This window comes from Equus caballus, chromosome 1 (assembly GCF_041296265.1).
Source record: "Equus caballus isolate H_3958 breed thoroughbred chromosome 1, TB-T2T, whole genome shotgun sequence".
NCBI lineage: Eukaryota > Metazoa > Chordata > Mammalia > Perissodactyla > Equidae > Equus > Equus caballus.
Window position 1 is genome coordinate 90,031,452 of NC_091684.1, and position 10,062 is coordinate 90,041,513.

General features: G+C 43.6%; 1 non-coding gene across 1 annotated transcript; it reads right to left on the reverse strand.

Annotated features, from left to right (window-relative positions):
* Positions 1 to 4,986: 4,986 nt before the first annotated feature.
* Positions 4,987 to 5,093, reverse strand: LOC111769666 (U6 spliceosomal RNA). Its single transcript, XR_002802438.1, has one exon. It is a non-coding gene; the product is annotated as a U6 spliceosomal RNA (small nuclear RNA).
* Positions 5,094 to 10,062: the final 4,969 nt, after the last annotated feature.

A 10,062-nucleotide genomic window follows, 5' to 3' on the forward strand; every position in this document is an offset into this window, starting at 1 on the left:
CTGTTATTGTGCACCTGTGGGTAACCCCCAACCATGATTCACCCACGCCCAGCCATCTTCTCTGCCTCTTGCTCATGGAATACAATAAACAACATCACAGCTTACACAAGAAGAAAGATGAGACTTTCAAATTCACCAGCAAAAATCCAAGCGTGAACATTCTGAAGTGAGGAAAAAGAAGAAGAAAAAAAAGACCACCAAAAACGTTGACTATTCCTCTTAATTACATAATAGTTAACAAAGCAGAGTGGGTTCTTTGTTTTTTTTCCTCCCAGCTTAATTGAAATATTATTGATATATAACATATGTAAGTTAAGGTGTACGATGTGATGATTTGATACACATATGTGTTGCAAAATGATTACCACAATAATGTTAGTTAACACCTCCATCCCCTTAAATAATTATCATTTTTTGTGTGGGTGGATAATGTTTAAGATCTACTCTTAGCAACCTCTGAGTATATAATACAGTATTGTTAATTATAGTCACCAGGCTGGACCTTACATCCCAAGAACTTATTAATTTTATAACTGGAAGTTTGTAGCCTTTGACCAACATGTCCCCATTTCCTCCACCTTCCAAGGCCCTGGCAACCACCGTTCTACTCTCTATTTCTCTGACTTTGGCTTTTTTACAATCCGTGTATGAGTGATTTGGCTTACTCTGACTTACTTCACTCAGCATAATGCCCTTAAGCTCCATCCATATTGTTGCAAAAGGCGGGAGTGGGTTCTTTGAAGAGAGGATGTTTTACATGATGCATTAGGTCGTGAGTTCTCAGTATGGGCCAGAAGGGACAAACTTACAAAGAAAGCCACCATTTTCCTCCAGCAGATTCAGGGAGGAAGAATCCTGCTCCATTCCTGCAGCAATGCTGACTCACTGAGCAGCTGAGCCATTAGCAGCCATTAGCCAGCCCACAGTCCTCAGAAAATGAGTACAATTGTGCAATCGTTATAGAAAAGAATTTAAAAATTAGGGTTGGCAGTAGAACTGACAGATCTAGGACTGTTATTAAACAGACAAGGCCTTCTGCCTGCTGACTATTTTTGGAGACTGGAACCCAGCAACATGAATGTTTACACCCGGGAAACTGTTGGTCACCATGGGCAGATCAAATAAGACTTCTTTAAAATGGTGTTTCTTTCTCTCTCTCTGCTTGCTCCTCTTATGAGATTATACAGTTACACTCGTGCTAAGTAGACAGATGATACTATTTAGTTCTGATTTCATTTGGCCCCTTAAACAACAAGCCATTTACTAATGGGGCTATTTTAGTACATGTTGACTCTTCCATGTGTCACACCAAGATATAGATGGCAACGGGAGACACAGGGTTGTTAACTTATCTGAGCCCAAATGGCCTAATAGGCTAGGAACAGGATATCTTTCAATTCAGGAGAAGAAAATGAGAACCACAAAGCCAGGCCAAGAAGTCCTCAGTGTTACCCTGGCTTTTGGAAGCTTGAAGCGCTACCCTGGAATGCCCACTTCTTCATTCTTCTCACTCTGGTGGCCAACTTTACTTGGTCCCTACCTTTCATCCAATCTGTAGCCATGGGCTTAGGTCAGGAAGTATATAAAGATTCCTGTGGTGGGGCTTCCCTGGCAATTAGTCAGTTAGATTTCTGGCTAGTCTTGCCTCTTTCATACCCTACTCCCTCAATGTCTGGTTTCCTTGTCTGGGCTCTAGGTCTCTGAAGCTCCAGCCTGGTACAGGACTGGGCACCTGTCTAAACCCCAGGTCCTTGATGATGGGTTCTCCTACCATCTAATTCAGTCTTACCAAGTGAAGGTGTTCTGCCTGGCACCCTGGGTTCCCAGCTACTGGGTTTCTCTCTCATGAACTCCTGTTCCCTCTGTCACCTATTGGTTGCATATTCCTATTCCTGATCACCTATGATGAGCCTGGCATTGTTTTAAGCTCTATGGATACAGTGGTAAACTATAGTAAACTATACAGACAAAGCTCATGCTTGCATGGAAACAATTTACATGTTACCTAAGGTGGGATGGGGGGGATGGGGGACAAGCCAATAAATAAATTTACATGATAATTTTAAATTGTGATAAATTCTATGAAATAAAGAAATGCAGAATAAGACGATATGAGAGAGAGTGACTGGAGTGGGGGTGACGTGATTTACAAGTCGGGGAAGATCAGGGAGGGTCCCACTGAGGAGGTAGCATTCTCAGTGAGATGTTGTGGGAAGGAAGTCAGCTTCGTGAAGATCTGGAGGGAGAGGGAAAAGCAACAGCAGGGTTCCTCAGGCAGGAATGAGCTTGGACTGCTCTAGAAACGTGTGGGCGGAGTGTAGGGTGTGCCACAGGGTGTGTGATAGCAGGGGAGGTTAGAGGCAGGGCCCACAGGGTGGGACCTTGGAGGCCATGGTAAGGAGCCTGAATCTTAGTCTGCATGCTGTGGTAGACTAAGCCATGGGAGGATTTTTTTTGCCTGGAAGTGACATAATTGAATCTGCATTTTTAAAAGATCATGCTGCTTTAAAGGGTAGAGATTATAGGAGGATATGAGTGCAGAGAGAATAGTTAGGTAGTATAAACTGGGTAAGAAATTTTAGTAGTTTGGCTTGGATTAAAAAGGCAGACATAGATAGAGAGAAGCCAACACAGCAAGGATTCCTCTTGGACATAAAGCCAACAGGTTGTGCTGATGGATTGAATGTAAGTGTAGCAGAGGGAAAGGAATTAATGCCTAGATTTTCGTTAAGCATCTGGGTAGGTGATGGTACCTTTAACTGAGGCGGGAAAGACTGAGTCAGCAATGTGGAGGAGAAGGCTCAGTGTCAGTGTTTCTAGGGCCATGTTGTTTGGTCATTGTTCTTTAGATAACTAGGTGAGGCTATCAGTTTGGCAGTTGAATCTACTTTATGCTTGCAGCTCGGCGGAAAAATCAAGAATGGAAATATCTAAGTACACATAGGGTTTGGGGCCAAGCACTGTGCTAGACAATTCATATAATCATTCATTCGACAGTCCGTGTTCCAGGCACTTGGGTTACAGCAGTGAATAAAACAGACAAAAACTCCTGCCCTCACGGGGCTGACATTCTAGTGGGAAGAGAAGGCAAGTAACAGAACAAATACACAATTAAAATGAATGTCAGAAAAAGAGCAGAAATGATAAAGAGAAGGATGGAGGGTGGGGGTAGAAGAACAAATGTGGATTCAGTGGTTAGGGAGGCATCTTGGAAAAGGCAAGGATCTGAGTGTGGTGGTGAGAGTGTGTTTTAGCTGGGGAACATTCTAGGCGGAGCAGGCCTGGAGACTGAAGGAACCGTCAATGAAAATCGACAGGAAAGCTGCTGCCTCAGCCCTCACAGGACTTGCAGGCCAGCTGGGCAGACAGACAGTTTCCACAGGAAAATAAACCCAGCCTAGCTCCTCTTTATAGTCTGCAGCCTCCAGGAATTCCTTGAACACTTTTAAATTAGAAGCTATAATAATGAAAAGAAGAATGTTTGTGCTGTGAAAAGAAACAGCCATTTGTATTTAAATGCCTTCTATGGCTTCCGGTGTTAACGTTTGTGACCTCATATTTACACCTGCAGAGCTGTGTCATAGTCACTGGCTTCTCAGGAATTCCACGACGATGAAATGAAGGAATGTGTGGGTCGTGTCTGTCCGTGGGGAGGTAGAGACTGTCCCAGAAAGAGTGAGATTCATCAGATGGTGGCCACTCACCTGCTGGGCTGGCTGTGAACTGCGGACTCAGGGACTGAGGGAGTGCAGGCGGCTGTGAGTTCTCTGGCCCCAGTCAGACTTGGGCTGCTCACAAAAGCATTCGCTTTCACCACTGTCCACTGAAGGTCAAGTGAGCGCCAACAAACTGACCATTCCAATGACTCTTGTGCACTGGATAGACTCACTCCCTAGTCGTGGTGGCTGCACTGCTTGTGACCCTTGTCCTTGCTTCCTGTTTCCCAACTCCATCTGCAGGTGTGAAGAGTGAATCCCACAGCTCCCACTGATGGGCACGCCTGGACGCCTGGACTTCACCTTCTGGTACTGAGCAACAACAAAGAGCTTTGGAGCCAACCTGCCTGGGTCTGATTCTGGCCCTGTCCTTTATCAGTCATGTGACCTTGGACCAGTCAACTTCTTTCCAGCTCTGTTTCTTTGTCTGTAAAATAGAGAGAATAATAACTCTATCAGTGTACTTGCAAGGCAAAAGTGAGTTACTAGACATCTGCAATTATTAGACCTGTATGTGGCGTGCATTAGGTACTCTAAATAAAGTGTTATAATCATTGACCAGTTATCATTTGCCTTGTATCATGCAATTGTGACTGCAACAGCAAATGTCTGCCCCGGCTGTGTTTAACCAGCACTCTGACTTTTTTTAATGCTAATAATATATTTTATTTAACTGAATAGATCCAAAATATTATTCAGCAGTTCAACATAATATTTTTATTCTTGTAAAATATACATAGCCAGCCTCGTGGTCTAGAGTTAAGATTCCGCACTCTCACCAGCACAGCTCACGTTTGTTTCCGGGTCAGGGAACCACACCACCCATCTGTCAGTTGTCACTTGGTGACAGCTGCATGTTGCTGTGATGCTGAAAGTTATGCCACCAGGATTTCACATACCAGCAGGGTCACCCATGGTGGACAGGTTTCAGCAGAGCTTCTGGACTCTGACAGACTAGGAAGAAGGACCTGGCCACCCACTTCTGAAAAAATTGCCCACAAAAACCCTATGAACCGTAGCAAAGCATTGTCTGATGTAGCGCAGGAAGGTGAGAGGATGGCACAAAAAGACCAGGCACGTTTCACTCTGCTGTACACAGTGTCGCTAGGAGTCAGAATAGACTCCAAGGCACTGATAGCAACAAAAATATACATAACATAACATTTACCATTTTAACCATTAAGCGTACAGTTTAATGGCATCAAGTTCCTTCACACTGTCGTGTAACCATCAGCACCATCCATCCACAGAACTTTTTTCATCTTTCCCCCAAAATATGGAACACTTCACGAGTTTGCGTGTCACCCTTGTGTAGGGAGCATGCTAATTTTCTTCATGTCATTTTTAATTATCACCAGCTGCCCAAGCAAGCACAGCGCCGTGATGCTTTTAGGGGGTCACTGGTGGTCTGAAAGTGACCAATCTAACAGAGTCACCACAGTTTAAACCTAATATAATTCTTTCACAAAAAACTTCAGAAACTCCGCGCTGTGAATTCTGTGAACACACGTTTTGCTGAGACAACAATAGTTTGAATATTTAAATTTTCACTCAACCACTCAAGGTGAGCTGTCACCAATATGCTTTCTCATAGAGTATACTCCTGACTAATTGGAGGCACCATGTTAATAAATTCTTCCCAAACAAGCATATTCTTTCCACACATCTTAGCCCCCAGTCCTTTGGAGAGGCATTTTATGTCTCTATTGTAAATATGGTTATTCGATTCCAGATCAGATAAACAATGGTTATACAGATGCTGTGCAGAAACACTTGTTTTTGTTTCTTTCTATGCCACACAACTATTTTAAACTTAGCTCAGGACAGAAAAGGATGCCTAAGACAGGATTTGGGAATTAAATACCACCCAGGGCTCACTTCTGGGTGCACGTCCCCATCTCCCTGGAAGCTGGATCTGGCCGTGCGACTTGCTGCAGCTAATGGAATACGGGCAGAAATGACCTTGCCCTAGTCAACTCTGAAACTTCGTGTGAAGCTAGTGGTGTCATGAAATGATGGAGCTGCCATCAGCCTGGATCTCCTAGTAATTATGAATAGCAGAGGCTCCTACCAGTCAGTGGTGAACATATAGTATAAAGAAAAATAAACTTTTATGGCTTTAAACCCCTGAGATTTGGGGATTATTCATTACAGCAGCACAATCAACCCTATTCTGACTAACACAGGTTCTAGGTAACAAATACGAAAAACACTACATCACTGAGGGCTTTCTTCCCCTCCTCCCATCTCACCAAACTCCTCCCCTAACCACCACCATGAAGAATTGAAAAAATTCTGAAAAAATCCTGTTGGGCATAATTCTAACACTGCTAGTAGTTTTGGGTTTTTTTCCAGCTCAGATTTGGTGATGTAATGAGCCCTTTGAGCTGAGTATTTTGACATTGTGATCCTCCAAGGTAATATAGTTATTAGTGGGCATTAGTCTCTGGAAGCATTTGTGTCATGACGGTCTTCATGATATTCCCACGTCATTCTCACTTGACAGAGATATTTAAGGGGCTGAAAAGCGATCTGCTTTATTTTTTTCAAGTTAGAGGAAACACATTCCTACATTAATTTATTATTCCTCTATTATAAGTCAATTCTCTTTCTAATTTGAAACGACAAGCTAGACACCTTCCGAAGGTGAAGATGTGAATATGGGGATGTCATCAGGATTCCAACCATTCAGAAAAGAGAGAAGGAGAAAACCAAAGAGGCTGTTTCTAGAAAATGCACACACAAAAAAGTGTGTGTTGAACTTCAGGAGGTCCACAGCGCTCATGAACCCTGGGGGACACATTTCTGCCTGCCCTAGAGAGATGTCACGAGGCAGAGCAGCATAATGTAAAGAAAATCGCATGGAATTCAAAATCCTGAGTCCGAGTCCTAGGCTTGCCGCTTAGTAGCCCTGGAACCTGAGCCCCAGCTCCTTTGAGTGCAGAGAAGTCTGTTTGGAGCCTACTCTGTGTCACAGTGTGTTAGGATGGGGGATGGAGCTACAAGGATGGCTAAGACTCGACGCGTGCCCTCAGAAAGCTCACAGCCTAGGCCTGCAAATAGAGGGCAGGATGCCTCCCCCACCCTCCTCGCCCTGATTGAGCATATTGAGCATTTCTGATGGTGGCACCAGAAATTCAGTGACAATGAGCACAACTTACGAAAGTTGTGAGGATGGTTAAGACCCAAAGCAGTCTTGGCTTAGCTGGGAACCTTATTACAAGCCCTAGACCCTACCTGTATCGTATTGAACACAGCATCTATTTATTCATTCATTCACTCAATCAAAACTTGAGAACCCACTTGTGAGTGCCGAACTGGGAGCAGAGTACAGAAGAAGAGAGGTCTCCTGCCCTCAAGAAATTCAGTCCTGTGGAAGATACAGACAGGCAAATAAGAAATTACCACATAGCGTGGAAAATACGAAGGATGGGCAATCGGCGAAAGGACAGCGGCTTTGAGTCATAGAAAATGACAGAATCCTTTTTTTATAATTTAAAGAATTCCAAGGCAAAGAATCCATAGAATCCGTGAGGTTAAATGTATATCCTCTCACAAATGTGATTTATAGGGATCTGTTTTTTATGGAGTATGACTTATGTACTTATTAAGATATTTGTGAAAACAATTTTTAAAAAAGCAGGTGTCGAAACAGGCTTTTGAGGTTCAGAGTTGTGCTCTGCTTCATACTAGTGACATCATCTCCCTTTTTTCAACACTATCAACAATCTCACCCAGTGCAGGCACCTTCAACCAAGGGACTGTACCAACATGCTGTCGGCTTGTGTGTCGACTAGCAGAAGTGGAACCTTAATTTGGGGAAGCTGACTGTCAAGTGGAATTGGCCACGCATGCCAAACCACTTTGGATGGTCATATCTTTGAGTCCATGTTTGCCTTTGGGGAACCAGGTGATTGCCAGCCAGGCAAAGTGCTCTCCTCTCCACCTAATGTTGCTGTGAGCGAAGCTCTGCCCAGGCATCCTGGTGCCCTGATGATCAGTTCTCAGTTCCTACAGGGAGAACCAGACCCTCCTCCAGCGAGGGCCAGGTCATCCTTCTGCATCTGGTTTCCCCAGTGTTCACCTCATGCTCCCTGGTCTCTGGTTGATATGGCCAGTGTCTCATGGTGGACTTTCATATTTTCTCAGACCAAAGAGTGCCACTGCAATCCGAAAGATGTTCTAGAAGCCTCCGCCTCTCCTACATTTTTCCTATTATTAGGTTGTGGTGAAGTGTTTCTGCAGTGCTCTTAAACTTTTTTCTGACAAAACACTTTGGCCTCATTTCTGTTAGCTTGTCCTCAGAGCATCTCTGGGAGGCATTTCGACATTGTTCCTTATGCAACACAGAAGTAGCCTGCCTTAGGACCTAAGCTTGGCTGGAGGCAGATGACGACGGTAAATGCTAACACAGGGCATGAGAGAACAAAAGGCTGACTTTTTTCTCTTCAAGGGCTTCAAATCTAGTTTGGGACACCAAACATTTACAAATTAAAAAGAGACAAAAATAAAAAACCAATTTCAACTCTTAAGGCAATGAATAGTCTTCTTTGCTGCCACTGCCCTTATTGCCCCCATGAGACCATGGTAGCGATGTTCTTATTTACATTGGGATGCTTTGCTCCACTGTCTTCTAATGAAGACAAGCTTTCTGAGGTTAAGAACTACATCTTTTCAACTTTTCATCCCTAGCGCCCGACATGGTGTCTGTCATTTGTGGGTGTTCTAGAAGTATTTACCGGAGGCTAAATTTGTTGAGTGCTAATGTGGCTGAAGCAACTTATTCATAATGACTGCAGTGGGACAGTAATAGTTTTCACCCAGTTATTTAACTATTCAGAAGTCTGTTGCACATCGCTGGTAAAACAGAATAATGTGAACATCATAATGTTAATGTCAGTCAACATTTCCTCATTCTCCAGATGTGTCGCTTGAACACTGTTTAGGGTAATAGAATAGCAAGGACAGTTCCATTCATCAACCATTAGGTGGCATATATATTATACGTGTGTGCGCATGTATGTATTCATAAATGTAGAGATTTATATGTATATATATGCATACATTTAATTGTGTGTATATATATGTATTCATACATATACACGTGTATAATGTGATTTGAGGAAATACTGAGACAACCTCTAATAAAAATGTATCTTCCTATTACCTCCTCTTCTCCAAGGGGTGAATGTGAGGGGTGGTTCTTATGAGACGAGAAGGGCTGATATAAAGCGTCAGGAAACGGGCACTCAGAAGCAAGGATACCATCCTGGGAAAGGAGAACAGAAATGATGGGATTTCAGAGTGGAGTGCAAAGCTGTGATCCCTTGCCCCAGATTCCAGAGACCCTAGCCCAAGGTTCGACAGGGATACTGTGTGTTTAGAGGACCTTGGAAGAAGAGAGGCTGGAAAGCTCACCTAAGTGGACGGCTGAGGGAGTTTAGTGCCATCCTGCATTCATTCCCATCTGCTCCAGCTGCTGAGTGAGAACCACTGATACCCGGCCAGGCTGGGCTCCTGGCAGAAAGTATGCAGAATTGTCAAAAGCACACACTTTGGAGTTTCACAGAACCTCAGTTCAAATTCCAGCTCTGCCATCCATCAGTTGGGAATGAACCAGAATTTTTTCCTCATTTATGACATGGAGCAACTACTCAAGCTCACAAGTTGTTGGAGGAATTAAATAACAAAAACCACTCAATATTGTGCCTGCCAAATAGAAAGAGAGTAACATATGGTAATTCTTATTAAAAGTTATTATTGCAATGAGAGGCAGGTCATCTGAAGATGGCTGGCTTCTCGTTGTAAAAGCTGAGATGGAGCTAGGCCTGAGCATTTCAGGAGACGTTTTATATTTATTCACATTCAAAGACTCCTGGGGAGGATAACTTTCTCAACTTCATCAACCACTGATACCTAGGTTGGAAAGAACTTTTCCAGAAAGTTGGTTTTGATTAAGAAAGGAGGAAGAGACATGACAGAGGATCAAGGCAATTGGACAGGGGTGATATCATGGGAGGAATTTTAAGTTAGAAGAAAGAGCGTGCTGCAGATCAGCTCTTCCTACTTCGCCATTTTGCTGCAGAGTAGAGGCGGGACCTGTGCCACTCACCAGTCCCACCCAGTCTACCCTGAGTAGACGTGACCAAAACACATGATTCCCTCCTGCGAGGTCTACTCCATCGATTCCTCGATGGCAGAGTTAAATCCTGTCTCTTCTTTCTCTTTCTGCTCCCCAGATGTTATTCAGAATACCGCAATTCTCCAAATTCTCTTTTCCCATATAGGAATTAGGACTCAATAGGTGGAATTAAACCAACTTGAATCTCTGTCAACTTGGGAGTCA